We start from the raw sequence: 15,321 nt of genomic DNA on the forward strand, positions 1-15,321 counted from the left end.
CCCAGTCAGGAGCAGAAGGGCCCCAGCTGTGCTTCCAAACTCCGTGGCTGTGAAGGCCAAGGCAGTGCTGTGAATGTACAGGTGGTGCTGTTGGGAAGGCCAGACAGGTTATGCCACTTGTTCTATGGATGAGCATTTTCAGCAAGGTCCCTTTGCCAGCCTTTTGTCTTCTGGTTTGTCAGCTGTGCACTGATTCAGGTACAGCTGAGCCACTGAACTAAGCTGTTAAATGGATTCTGGGGGAAGTTCCGCTGTGAGGAATTTTACCCACGCCAGGTCAGATTTTGCTTTGAACTGATGGAGCCATAAACATGAATTGTTCCTTTAGGTTCTGTCTGTGGAAAATTCAATCCACTTTCAAGGTTCAGCCAGATAAATGACTCAGGTAGAGACATTTTGATCGTGAGATTTAGCTAAAGTGCAGAAAAAAAATATTTCCATCCCTGTCTATTTGAAATCTTCACCATTATATAACTATATACACAGACATACATTTACATGATATACACATGCAGAATACTGTAAATTTTGACAGCTTCACTAGGTCATTTTGCTTGAACAGCAAAGCAGCAAACAGGTTCCTAAACAAAAGGATAATCCAATTTCATTGCTAAAATCTAAAGTGAATTTAATGTTTCCTATTGCCTACTACTTGGGAATAACTGCTATCTGAAAATATGAATCTATTAATATTATTGAGCAGGTGACCACTCAGTGCTTAATAGGAACTAGCAATTAGTGTATGTAAATCAACTAAGACAGCAGCATCTCAATGGCTGTTCTGCATAGAGGAATAGTTAATAGTTAATAAGGAATAGGAGTACGTGTTTCCAGCCCAGATTTTAAAAAGTCACGTTTTCTACTGGTGAAAACCTCAATACCTATAACATTTGTTGTGCATTTTATGATTATTCTTAATGCCCTTGCAAACACATGTAATAAAATGCTAACAAACCATCATCCATTACTTAATTATGTTTATCTAGATAGATAAAGTTGAGGTGGGGGAAGCCTCTGGTAAAAATACTGTTTCCCATTTGGCAAACAGAGACTACATTTACATCTTAATTATTCCTTGTAATGCTGTAAGAGAAATCATACTTGGGAGCAGAGTTGATTTTAAAAAAAACAGTGGGTGTGGGGTTTTTGTTTGGTTTTTTTTGTGTTCTTGTTTTGTAATGAGGTTTAAAAACTAAGTTGACTCACAGTTAAATCCACGTCCCCTCCAGTAGGGGTTTTAAATGTTTGTGAAGCTTCGTTGGGAACAGGGAGCTTCTCTGAGAGTGATGAAACACCTTCTATAAGACAAGACAAATATCTCAGAAACTAATGCTATATTGCCTTCAGAAACTGTGCCTATGGAAAATATCAGAATAGTTTGTTTTAATTAAGATAAATAGTTCTATGTTTCAGCAACCAAGCACAAGAAAAATAGAGGTTTTAGAAAATCATTAAATCCTACAGATTATTTGTGTGCACAATGATGGCCATGTGATTAAAGACCGCAGTTTACACCTTGTTGTATTTTTCAGTTCTCCATTTGGAACGTTTTAATAGTGTTTTTTCAATTCCAAATCTACACCAATTGCCATTGACCACTAAACATTAAAAGCAAAAATTAGAATTTGTGCCTTGTAGTACAGTTGACTCTTGTTGCAAAGATAGCCTAGGAAGTGGTTGCTGAGAATCATCAACCAGCCTTCAAAATTTATTGTTCAGCAGTGACTGCAGAAGCATTCAGTGCAGTAAATGTATTAAAACCAGTCACACTGAATTTGTGGAGTAACCCACAGAGATGCCTCCTTTTAATGCTGAAGCTGACCATCTCCACAGGCGTGAGATAAATCCATACATCAGTCACTGCATTTGCTATGGACAGCTTAGCAAAAGAGTGTTGGCATTTCTGTCTTGGCTCTAGCCAGCTGTGATTTGATTAATTTTTGTGTTAACTAGCTAACAAATTACTATCTGCTGTGTGTTTGGAAGTAGAGACTATGAAAAGTTCCTAAGTTCTCTTCCTCCCAGAGTACCTTCCAACCTTGGCACAAAGTCTGCCTCAATTGCATGAACACAAAAAAATCACATCAACATTGTAAAGGGTGTCTTCTGAACTCTGGGTATGCAGTAATAAGGTACTTTTCTTACCTCCCCCTGGCCCGCCACCCCCCCAGCCATGTGTGAATAAGCTGTAGTTTGTTAAGCCCTGGTAAGAAAAATAAGAAAAATATGCTTTATGTACAAGGGTTGAAAATCTGTTCAGTGAAGATATAAGTAGAAAAAGCTCAATCCAGAAACCCATGCACAGATATTGCTAAAATCTCATCTATCAACCTAAAATGCTGCATTAATCATTTTTGCATGGATTTGAACTTTTACTACCAGATCATTTATGTAAACTTAGTAATTCACTACTTGACTATTTGCTTTTAATTTTCTGGGCATTGGTGTAGTTCTTGGGTAGCCTATTATGAAATGTTAAACAATTACATTAGAAGTTTTGACAATTACATTAGTAGTTAAAGAATTATGTTAGTAGTTCTTGAGGATATCTTTGTGTTGGAAAAGACTACTTTGAAAAAACAGCTGAAAAAGTTTTTGTTTTCTTCTTGAAAAATAATTTGTGAGAAACAAAGCAAGTATTTCTTTCCATGGTTCTCTACGGATCACTAGGCTTCAGTGAAGAATATGTTAAAGAAAAGAAGTAATAATCAATAGTGACCAGTCACACCCAGGTAGTTACAGAAAAGGCTGACTTGTTTTCTGTCTGATATCATGCCAGCAAAAATTTTGGCGTACATGAAAGTACGGTGATTGAAAAGGTGCTTTTAAACACTTTGAAGGATTTGCATTTCCTTCATGAGAATTTGCTCTATCAGTGTAAAAAAATTCTTACTGATCCCTATTCACATCAAGGAAACCTTTTTTACTTTTTGTTAAATCATTATAAAGATGCAGGCGCTTTTAAATTTTTTTAAGCTAGAGACATCCTAAATAAGACCTGATTTTAATAGCTGAATTATTTTAATGTGCTTTTAAAAATTTGACAGAAAAACAAGGAAAAAAAATTGAAAAATGAGCTTTTAGGAGAACTGGTTATGATTCTGGGTGATAACACATGTAATTAGAAAAAGGTAAATAAAAATAAATCATAAAACATTGACATTAACAATGCCACATATAGACTTACAGTTTTTGAAATTCAATATAAGGTACACTACTGCAAAACACAGAAGCAATTTCATAGCCTTTAAAGCATTGCTATAAGAGAGCCAACTCTCAGCAAGACAGGAAGTATCAAAGTCATTACTGATCATATGTTCCCTTCAGATCAGTGCCTTTCCAGACACTGATCAAATATTAACCAGAAGAACAGTCAGAATTGGCCAGTAAAATCTATAATAGAAAATTCAGAGACCTGGAACTTAATGTTTTTTAAACTTGACTAGGAGAGGAAGAAGAGTTAAAATACAGCAATCCCTGACAAAAATGTTCAGAAATAGTTTTAAATGTTTTTCTTTCTCTGAAGGAACGTAATATGTTAAATGAGGAAAATACAAAGCTTTAATATGTTAATTTGAAAAGCTGAGCCTGTGTTCCCCAAATTAAGTCTATCTGCAGACATAGCGTAGCTTATTTCAGACCTGGGAGTGCTAATTAGGGTCACTCTCGAGGAAAGCTCTTAATCACAGTTTACAGTAGTTGATAGCTTGAAATACCTGCCTAAGCACTGCCCTGAAACGGGCCTTACTAGGTGAAAGTCAGCATATGATGATCACATGGAAAGTCTCTGAATAATTTCATGCCTAGTTATAGTTCAGACAACATGAACTCTCATTTCTTACTCAGTTTTCACATGTAGAGGATTTCATTTAACTATGGGATTTCTGGTAATAGTTGGAATTTTTCAGCTGATGACATTTGTATCTAGAAGCTTATGGAGCATCATTCAGTAATGTCTGTGGAGACCTGTCTAAAAAGGGCTGTACAAACCCAGAATATTAGAGCATCTTCTTTAAAAGAAAATCAGATATTGGGAAAAAAAAAATTAACAATTTGTGAATGTAGACTAGTTCATACCATGTAAGAGGAAAAAAATTTTCTTCAATATTTTACAGTCTCATAAAAATTCTCCTAGCAGATTTGAAAGGTAAAATCTGGTATGTTTATATTGACATTATAATAATTTTCTCTTAGGACCTGGATCAGCATTTAGCAGATATAAACAGCTATAGTATGAATATTACAGTTTCTGAGTCTAACTTATTCATTGACTGCAACAACTTCAAAAAACCTGGCAAAACAACATCAACAAAGGTTAACACTGAAAGCCTGATATACAATCAATTTATCAACAATACCTGCCTTCAATTCTAGACATTACCTATTGTTTTTCCACTTTTGGTCTTTACCCAGACCAATTTTCTATTAATTTAATTGATATTTGACAATGTGAACACAAAATAAAACTTTAGGATTAAGCCATTGCTCTGATAAATCCTACTAAACTAAACAAAATTAAACTAAAACAGTTTTGTTACTCTAGATCAGGATTAAAGGCTCCTACACCAGTGGGCAGGGCAGCTTGATGCTTTCGTTTAACCCTAGGCCTACAGCCATAATTTTGATGAATTTAAAAATGAACCCTGCATTATACTCTAAAACCCAAAGCACATTTTACTTAGGGAGTAAGTACTACATATAGCTTTATCAAATTCTAGTCTAATTGCACTGGTGTTACATGAAATTCATGTAGGCTGTATTTTAATGGTAATACTGAATAACAGTAAGAGCAGAATCTGGTAGAATAGGAACCTTCTGCTTTTCATAACAATCCAATTTATGTTATAAAAATGCTATTGAGAGACTTAGTGAATTTAATGTCTAATGTCAAGCTACAGTAATGAAGGGTGTGATCCAATATTTGCAAAGGATATTAAGTCCTTAGCAGTAAGCTTAAGTGAAAACTTAAATAACATTATCAGAAAGAATATGTTAAAAAATATTTGTCTAAGCCTATAGTAAAATTTTAATTCACAGAGCTGTAAGTCTAGAATGTCTCTCTTGGCAAGGTCTTGTCTCAATCCTTTGCTCCTGAGACAAAGTTCCTGTTATCACCCACACATGACTGAAATTTCATCGGCAGAGCTTAGAACTCTGAGATTCCCTTACCTTTGAAAGTGATTTATGTGTGAGCAGGGTGAACAGAATAAGTGAACAAGGTGAACACAGTGTTGTTTATAAACTGGAATTTTTTATCTTGCCACAGCTCTAAAGACCAAATGTAAATGGTCACTTCGGGTAGCAGCAAATTTATAATCAAAGCAGGGGGAAAAAATCATCTGCATTTGAGTGATTTGCACAAAACCTAACAGAGAAAAAATGCCCCATCATTGTCAAATGAATATTCTATCAAAAGTGCAGTCACATTCTGTTCTATTGAGATTAACTTTACCTGCTGAATGCTGTGAAATTTATTTCAGTGGCCTATGACCGCCATATATCAGCATCCGACCCCTATCTATATAAAACAATAAGCATGATCTTAAGGCTGTCTTAAAGGCTGTCTGAGAGATGTATATTTACTGACACATATAACCTGACTAAGGCCAAACATCATTACCCCTGTGACTGATTGGAGGGCAGTCATAACTTAACAGTTTTATTTCCCTTCTACAGCTGAGCTCCTTGACCACGCTGGCTGAGCTGACACTGCATTTCAAGTCTTGTTACCAGCTCAATGGTTCTCTTACCTAGAAAAAACAAGGGGGGTGGTGGTACGGGGGCGGAGGCTGGAAAACAAAAAAAAGGCACCTCTTCATTTAGCTTCTCCATCTCGATCATTGCTGATGGGCTATCAATAATTTCAACTTGGTTAAGCAGCTGGCTGAAGGTTAAATAAATTCTGCCTGTTGTTTGCATGATCATACCTGAATTCAAGAATTTTAATTTGAAGCAAATTTCTTTTTGGTTGCTCCTTGGGAAGTTCTTCTAAGTCCAAGATAGGCTAGAAAAGAAGTTATTTCTGTGGAGAAGCACAAGAACAAATTTAAAGTCAGGGGGGCAAAGCAACTATGCTTTGAAATCTCTGAAAGGAAATGTAAAGGTATGATAAAGGCTTCATATATGTATATACACACCCCCAAATTCAGATGAGGATGACAGAAACAGAGGTCATCAGTAATCTTCCAGTGAAAAGGATTTTGCCCAACTGCTTTAACAGATTGTTAAAATCTAGAAAGAGCTGTCCACTGGTTCATGAGTGAGTCATGATTTTAAAAGAAAATAAAGTGGGTCATGCCATTTTGCCTGCACTGGGTTCAACTATCTTGGGCACTACTATTTTGACAGCCAGAGAATTATTTACAGCACGCACAACTACCTACATGTCTCAGCCACTGTGAGTACTAATATGCTGTTAATAACGCATTCTGTGGATTCAGCATTCCTCTTACTTGTGTCAGCATTATTGCTTATTTAAGTATTTACTTCTTGGGAGCATTCCTGTTTCATTTCAGTAAAGAAACTCCAAGCCCAATATTAATCAAATACACATGCTTTCACATTTAGCTGTAGTAGGGCGATTTTGGGGCAAACACACCCCTTGTTACTGAGACATGAGAAAATGCACACTGAAATTTGTCTAGAATAATCAGAATAGTTAGTGACTTGAATAGCAGGTGGTGTCCTGTTAAAGGAGGAAGAGAATTATGTTTATGTTTTGAAGACTCATATAGCTACTTTGCCTCATACCGCTTTAAGTGTATAGTCTGCTTTTACACAAGGGTTGATTTTTTCCTAATCAAATTACCTGCATTTTCAGTAGTTTGCTACTGAAAGGCAGAGAACTGATTTAGAGAGAGGAATCCGATTCAGGTCGCAAAAGGACTGCCAGAGAACTGGAGAAGGACTTTGGACAAGGACATGGAGAGAGAGGACAAAGAGAAACGGGTTCAAACTGAAGGTGGGCAGGGTTAGAATAGATATTAGGAGGAAATTCTTCCCTGTGAGGGTGGTGAGGCACTGGCATAGGTTGCCCAGAAAAGTTGTGGATGCCCCATCTTTGGAAGTGTTCAAGGCCGGGTTGGATGGGACTCTGAGGAACCTGGTCTACTTTCCCTCCTCTGAACTACCATTTCTAACTGTACAAATTGCATCATGCATGAAACTGTATCTTTTCCAGCCCACATGTGCTTACTCACTGAAGCCCAAAATTACATCATTTCTGCAATTTGATTTGCCTTACAGCGAGAGAGCAGAGATGGGATTCAGCCTTCTCTGTAAGCTTTCTATAGGGCTTCTCAAACCACCATCTAGATTGTTACCGTCCTTTTTCTTCTCTGGAGGGCAGCATCCACAGATCACACCAGAGGAGCTTGGAGTCACGGGCTCCTACAAGACCATCTTTTGACCTTAAAGTGAGGGACTTGCAGACAGATGCAGATTGCCTCCGAAACAGCATTTTATAGCATAGCTTCCCCTCTAGCTTAACATTTTGTAGCTCCTGCTTCCCAATCCTACATAATGAAACATTTCAGGGATTACCCACTACATAGCTGGTGTGCTTCATCGGTTTTAAGACAAGGACACTTCTTCGGCTGTGTTTTGCCCTCACAGTTCTGGGAACTTTAAGAAACAGAATGAAGAGGATGCCCCTCCTCAGAGAGCTGTGCCGGTTAAACAAAGAGAAACCCCAAAGTATTTATCTTATTCCTCCCTCTTTCACAAAAAACTTGACATGGATATCTTCATTCAAATTACTTACGGTGAGTTAGTCATAGGAGAGTTTGGGTTGGCAGGGACATTCATAGATCTAGTCCAACACCCCCCAAGCAAGCTAAGTCATCTACCAGATCAGGTTGCTCAGAGCCCCACCCAACTTGACCTTGAATGTTTCCAGGGATGGGGCATCTACCACCTCTCTGGTGAATGTGTTCTGGTTTTTCACCACCCTCATCATAAAGAATTTCTTTCATAAATCGAGTCTGAATTTACCCTCTTTTATTTTAAAACCATTACCCTTAGTAAACTTTAAATTGGGAAAAAATTAATTTCCGCTACAAAAATAATTCCTAACTTCAATCTAAAACTGCTAGTTTGTTCATCAGCGTCATTAATATATCTGTCAATAGCTAAGAAAATACTGTCCTAATAAAATAGCAGGCTGCAATCAGCTATTAATATAATTCAGTAACTTGGCAAAAGCCATGAAAGTTGCTCATTAACTCACATATTTTTACAAGTTACAGACCCAGGGCAGCAATCTCACAACAAGGATATTAACTGGAATAAAGTTATAAAACATTTTATGGAAGCAGAAAGTACACACAATTATGTTTTATTAACGAACTCTTAACCTTAGAAATTTCAGTGTCCATATTCGAAATAGTACTGTTGAGCTAACCCCAGAGCTGGCCTTGTTCCTTCTCTAAGTCCAGTGGACTTGTGCCAGTAATGGTTAAAGCAGAAGGATACTCAAAACAATTGAAAATTTGGAATGTGAAGTAGGTGTATTACCAATTGCCTCTGTTGGTTGCCGTGGGGGGCGGGGGGGAAGAGAAGAAATGTTGTCATAGTCTTCAAAGTTTCTTAAAAACAGGACTGTGAGTTCTCAGTTCTTTGCAGAGCTTCTGCAAAAGCATCCGGTTTGGGGTTTTTTTAAAGCCTTTAAAGAATTAAAAGCCAAGTATTGGTGTTATATGTCAATTCCGTACTGGCTAAACATAAATTCATTATACATGTTACAGGGGTACCAGAATTTCTGTCAGTTTTTAGGATATTTTATGTGTGTGTAAATATATATACACTATACATATATATATACATACTATATATAGACATGTACACACAAATACAGAGATGATCAGTATCAGTATGTTGTCCCATGTAAGCACCTGGCAATAGTGCCTGACTGGAAAAACTACCATTTCCAAAAGAAACCAATACTGAGTAATGGAACACAAAGGGAACACCTCACTACAACTGCACAACTTACCTGGTTTTTTGGGTTTTCTCCTTTTGGGAAAGCTACTATGGAGCATTCATGGGTTTCTGACACATCAGCCTCTATCTTGAACTTTCTTACACTCTATTTCATCCTGGTGATTTTATTTCAAGAAATCTTGTTGATCATAGAATCACAGAATGTTTAAATGTTGGAAGGGACCACACTGGGTCATCTGGTGCAACCTCCCTGTTCAAGCTGGGTCATCCCACAGCACATGGCATAGGATTGTGTCCAGATGGTTTCTGGAATAGCTCCCATGAGAAGAGACTCCACTCCTCTCTGGGCAGCCTGTTTCAGTGCTCAGTCACCTGCACAGTAAAGAAATTCTTCCTCATGCTCAGGTAGAAATTCCTGTACATCAGTCCCTTCATCACCTTCATAGCCTCCACCAGACCTGCTCCAGGTGCTCCATTGTCTCTCTGTCCTGAGGAGCCCAGAACTGGACACAGCACTCTAGAGGGACCTCACCAGGTCTGAGGAGAGGGGCAGGACCTGCTGGCACTGCTCTTCCTGATGCACCCCAGGATCCCATTGGCCTCCTTGGCCCCCAGGGCACTGTTGACTCAGGGACAGTTCATTGTCCACCAGGACCCCCAGGTCCTTCTCCACAGAGCTGCCTCCCCTCAGGTCAACCGCAGCCTGTGCTAGTGCTGGGGTTATTCCTCCCCAGGTGCAGGACTCTGTGCTTGCCTTTGTTGAACCTCAGCCAGTTCTTCCCTGTCCATCTCTCCAGCCTGCCCAGGTCCTTCCCAAGGCTGCACAGATTTCTGAGGGATCGGCTGCTCCTCCCAGCGTTGTGTCATCAGCAGACTCCTGGAAGCATTCAGAGAGATTATATTACATTAGAAAAATGTATTCCTCTAGTACGTTGACCACTTTAAATTTGGTGATATGATAGTTTTCAAGTATCTTTATTTATTACAGATATGACCCACAACTTTTAACTTTTTTCTTTTGTTTTTTTTAACATAAAGTTTAAAAACTATTTAGCGATAAATTTATTGGTACATCTTTAGACAGTTTCTCTTTTCTGACTGAGTTTGGGTTTTGAAAAGTTTTTCTTTTCTGACTTCTTTAGGTTTTGACACCAGATAAAAAGTTGTAAAGGCAGGGAAAGAAAAGTACATTAAATACTTTTTTTATTTCCTCTGCCCAGAGGTTCTTTGCCAGGGAAGATGCTCTAATTCTCGCCTATCTCAAAATTACCAGTGCATCCTGCAAAATCTCTACATGTAAAGAAAACTGTTAACCCAGGAGGCATAAATCAGATTTACTGCAAGAAAGGAGAAACCCTATTTCTTCATCAAATTTCATTTTTCTCTAACAGTCTCTCAGCTGTCAGTTTGATAATGGCTGCTTGATTCTGCAGACACTTCACTGGGGAAGGTGCTATTCCAAGCCACATTATGTTCATCTGTTCATCTGATGATAGAATTTGTCTCCTTAGGCAACAAATTTGGGGACCAGAATTTATCCACCAAGAGATTTCATTCCACTGAAGGGTAAATTAAGGTGGATTTGTAATGTCTTTGTTTATCCTAAAAAATTAAATATATTGAAAGAAGTTGAAAGCAGATTTAATTTAAAAGAAAAGTAAGGCCATTATGTAAACAGCAGCAGATCTCATCCAGAATATGTCACATAAATATCATACTATCAAACAAGAAATGTAAATTATCATACATACTCTATAATTGAAAAGTGTATTATACATTAGTGAAGTCACCCATTTATCTAATCATAATCAGTTCCAATAAAATCTCATTTAGGAAAGTTGAATGTAGTTCAGGGTGGATGGTTATGAGGATATCAGTCATGTGAGTATGCACCGAAACAGTTTTGAAAGATAGTTCGTATACATAGAAATCCAATTATTGCCTACCTCATCTGGAAGGAACTTTCTCTGACATGGGCTAAAACTGTGGCATCCAGAGCTACTATAAAAGTAAAGCAAGTATACTGAGTAATGGCTTTAAATAATGTTTTAAGAAAATTTTTACTCCAACAAGACATTTACAAGAAGTCATTACAACAATGACATGGTGTTTTAATGTAAGAGATGGTTTAAAAGGAGAGGAAAAACCCTGATACATCATTTGAAAGCTCTGACGATGTACAACAGCTTGGATCCAAACCTCGCGTGACTGGTTATAAATCCAGCCTTTCAGTAGGAGAAGTTCTAATTTACCAAACATATACAAGTCTGTTAAAAAGGTAAAGTGCAACTATTTTCTATCACTGCTGCTCTTCTGCTGTAGCATTTTAGACAAAAAGGTCTCAAGACAGGAGAAATAAGTGATTTTGTTGAGCTTGTTGACATAAAACCCACAAAACAGACTGATTTTTGCTATTCATAAATTCCAAATTAATTATGGGAACATTGGCTATCCTGATTTCAGTAAAAAAGCTGGTGACTTAATCCAACAGTAAGGTAATCTGAATAAAATGTATATCATGACTGCAGCAAAAGAAGCAGGTCATGATGAATATGTGATTTGGTATCATGAGCCTCTTCTGAAGTTATCATTAATAATTTTCTTCTGTTTCTCCATTTGTTGTGCAAAGCTACTCATCTAATCACTTGCATAAATTTATCTTAACCTATGGATTATTTATTATGCACCTATCACTCTTCCAACATTGGTATCTCAACTATACTGATTTTATCTTTTCTACGTGCTCCAAGATTCAGACTTTCTAAAGAGCTGGTATTCACTCCATGGTGAATACTCACGTATGTACACATGGATGGAAATATTTACGTGTGGATATATTCAAACCATTTTTGATTGGGTCAACAGCGTAGAGAGTTACAACCCAAATGTCTATCTGGTCTTTGTTAAAATGGATTATAAGAAGATAGAAAACTTGAGAAAAAGAATATCCATATATCCTCTTGAATTTTTTTGGTACTTACTATGCTCCAGGTATCAGTATCCACCAATATTCATCAAATACTGCAATTCCACCATATTTCTTATATTGTGATTTGTTTGTTTCTTCACAAAATCCAGTGGATTCTGAACAAAGGGGCTTCTTCAGAAACCCATGCGGGGGAAAAAAAGCTGTTTTAACTATCCTGGTTTTGCAGCCATAGCTAGCCCTGATTTGCTGTGCTTTGCCTGGCTAGATGTGCAACCATACATACATGCAATTTATCCAGTTTTAATAATTTAGAACAGACAAGGGCACTTGGAACATAACCATGATGATCCGCAGGAGCGATCAGGATACCTTATTCCCATTTTTATGTTCTGTTGCAATATTTAAAAGTAGGAGAGAGCTAATTTACAAGCTTATAGGCTGTTTTTATAAGAAAATTACCAAGGAGTTTTCAACCACATGTAGATGGAAACCAGACTGAACATTATACTTGCAAACATTTCGTGTTTAAATTGACTCTTGACTAGTTGTAGGCCATCTCCCCACCTCACTGGAACTCTTCAATTAGATGAGATGTAGACAGCTCCAAAGCTCCATCTGCAGCTCTGTAAGAAGCCACTGTGGTACCACTCATTTCCATTTCTAAGCAGTCTTGTCTGCAACTCAATCGATCTGATCCAAGTTATCTGCTGTGCTCACTCTCCAGCCTTGAGAACATCTACACTGTGTGACACTGCTGGGAGATGCCTTTTGCAGTCCCTCTGTGGTCAACCCCAAGTAAAGCTGAGAAACACTGTGTGTCTTTGTATATCTCACTTCAGAGATACATCATCCCCTTCTCTCCCTATAATCTTGCTGTTTCCTTCTCAGACTGTGGGAACACAGACCACGGGTGGAGGAAGGACATGCTCAGCATTTATAAACACTGCCTACAAACCCTCTGAATTCACAAGAGCCCCAGGCTGAGCATATGGAACTGCTGGAGTGAGCCCAGGGAACAAAGGTGCTCTCAAATGACACATACACCTGGGAAGATGAGTCTTCCTCCGCCCCACTGCATTGAAACATTTCAACCACAATCACATAATTCCAATCACCAAACACAGTACAAAAGGAAGATCTAGCTGATCTCTACAGAAGAAGATACATTACTGTTCCAGAAAGGCCAAATAGCACAAAGAACTAGATGGGTCCAGGACAGGAATTTAAAGAGAAGGTGAAATACTGCAAGCACAAAGGCTTTTACTGCTGAAGAACTATGTCTAGAGAGATTCAAGATGTGACAAGGTGCAGGAGGAATGCTACACCCAATATTCTGTAACTAGAATTTAATTCCATTCTCTGACTGTCCCAGCCAGTTTTAGAGATCAGCATCACCTCAGCCTGTAAAAAATAGTGTTATTAATATACAGGTATGAGGACCACCTCTTGTAACAATATTTTTAAGATCCACTGTTTTAATATTTTGGTATCGATCCTGGAAGATTCAGCTTGACAAAAGGTATGAAAGACTTCACTTAAAAATGTGTGGATTTTGTTCACTTTGAGAACTCTAACACCCTCACACTCCCTTAGAGAACATTTTTTTGCAGTCCCAACAGAATGTGTGAACTTTAAAGTGTTTCATTTAAGAAAAATAAATCTACAGTAGAAAAGAATTCTGTAAAGTTATGCAGAAAGCTAAAACCTGCTTATTCTTCTCCTTCCCAGTTCATGCCATCTGGCTTAAACCAGCAGTGAACTATTTTGAAATATGCTGGGCTTTAGCCAGCAGTTTAAATGAATATATGTGATTTAGTTCATATTTTCAGGCCTCTTTATTAAATACCTCCCAGTTCCATCTTGCCTAATATTTGATCCCGCGAGTTTAATGACCATTCCTTCATTAAACATTACAAGCTTTTTAAGACCTTGACAGTGCTGCATTTCATCCAATAACCTAGTGCTGCTACAAAGTCAACATTGTGTGCCAAGTTAATCCCTCGTGTCCACTAATTATGTCCAGTGCTGCAGCTTCTTGGGTGAGCCCGAATCAGTGGGGAAGTGCAGGATTTCCAGGCCAATGGATTTGGCACTCCAGCTATATCTCATGTCTTGACACTAGATGTCAGCGAAGGGTAATTGTTGTCTCAATTTAGAGGCCAGCCTAGGTAGCTGCTAGCAGCCTCTGTTAATGTTTTATAGCAAAGGTGAAGTATAGCTTAATACAAGCATCTGACATATATTACAATAAAAAAGGATATAGTTGTCTAGTGTTTTTAAAGTCAGTCATAAAAGATGAATAATGATGCAGTTTAAAGCTAAAAGACAGCTGCCAAGCTGAATGGCCATGATGGATGTCTAAACACCCAGTGTGGAGAAAACCTGTTCCCTAGAGACCACCATCCAAAAAATTAATTACTACGATTCAGCATCTTTAAATGTGCCACTTAATATACTGCCACCATAATTAAATTTCCAGCCCTGTGACCTTGAGACCATTTCCTGAGATAATAAATGAGATCAAGGTTTAATCGATGCAGATGCAAGTAGAAACTGTCCGAGGAAGCACAAAACCATCACAACATAGTCAAGGTCAGGAAAGAAAAACCAAGTGAAGCTGCGAATCAACACTAATTGCTTTCTTATGATAAAAGATGTTTATTTTAATTTGCTTTATTTGCAAACAGGCTCATTGTGTACTCTCTGACAGCAGCTTTTAAACTCTAGCCACAGATGAAGTCAGTAGAGGGCATATTTGTCTCCTTGTAGATAAGCACTTTTTGTAGCAAGTGAAGCCGTACTTGGTTGCACACTGAGATCTGATAATCAAGCTCATCACACATCAAACAATACAGTGACAAGAAACAACTGACTACCTCAGGTACACTCCTTCCTCTCTGGTGCAAGAAACCAAACAAAAAGGAAGAGACTTTGGGTAGTGATATGGAGATGTGAGGGCTATTTTATGTCCTTTTGAAGTCTGAGTGACACAAAGGGTATGGTCTGACTTCTACTGTTGGACTTCACTAAAATGCAAAATCTAATGCCATATATACATATACACCGTGTCTGATAAATACAGAAATACCTGTGTATATGTATAAAACCACCAGAAATATACAACACCACCTAGTAGAGGACCTATTATTTTGACAGAGGTAAATATTACTGGGGCTGTTATCCACTTAATGAATTGAAGTGAAAGTCTCTGCAGCTGAGTCAAGTCTCCTTAATTGCATACTGTTAGAGAAATTAGAACCAGCTGATGATGGGTGGACCTACACTAAAAAAAAATTCTAACTTTTTGAGACAGCCTTGTGTAGGCTTCCTTTCATTCCAACAAGCCTAGAGTGGAAAAAAAAGTTCATGTACTGACACCTAAACCCTCAGAACTTAAAAAAGCATAGAAGCCATCAGTAAGAAGACAGAGAGGAGACTGTGAAACAATGTAG

The 15,321-nt window shown here is 37.9% G+C and overlaps 2 long non-coding RNA genes across 8 annotated transcripts in view; one reads left to right on the forward strand and one right to left on the reverse strand.

The window, feature by feature from the left end:
- LOC116450565 overlaps nucleotides 1–15,321 on the forward strand; it is a 75,023-nt gene that overhangs the window by 12,034 nt on the left and 47,668 nt on the right. The window lies entirely within an intron of this gene.
- LOC116450564 overlaps nucleotides 1–15,321 on the reverse strand; it is a 96,321-nt gene that overhangs the window by 2,962 nt on the left and 78,038 nt on the right. The window contains exons 1-4 of one of the 3 annotated variants that reach the window (XR_004242831.1): nucleotides 10,887–11,519; nucleotides 8,993–9,817; nucleotides 5,928–6,022; nucleotides 1,207–5,266 (exon numbers count right to left, since the gene is read on the reverse strand). This is a non-coding gene — a long non-coding RNA (uncharacterized LOC116450564). Of the gene's footprint in view, nucleotides 1–1,206; nucleotides 5,267–5,927; nucleotides 6,023–8,992; nucleotides 9,818–10,886; nucleotides 11,520–15,321 lie in introns of those variants that run through there. The other 2 variants (XR_004242829.1, XR_004242830.1) reach the window with 2 other exon arrangements.

The sequence above is a fragment of the Corvus moneduloides genome, chromosome 13 (assembly GCF_009650955.1).
Source record: "Corvus moneduloides isolate bCorMon1 chromosome 13, bCorMon1.pri, whole genome shotgun sequence".
Taxonomy (NCBI): Eukaryota; Metazoa; Chordata; class Aves; order Passeriformes; family Corvidae; genus Corvus; species Corvus moneduloides.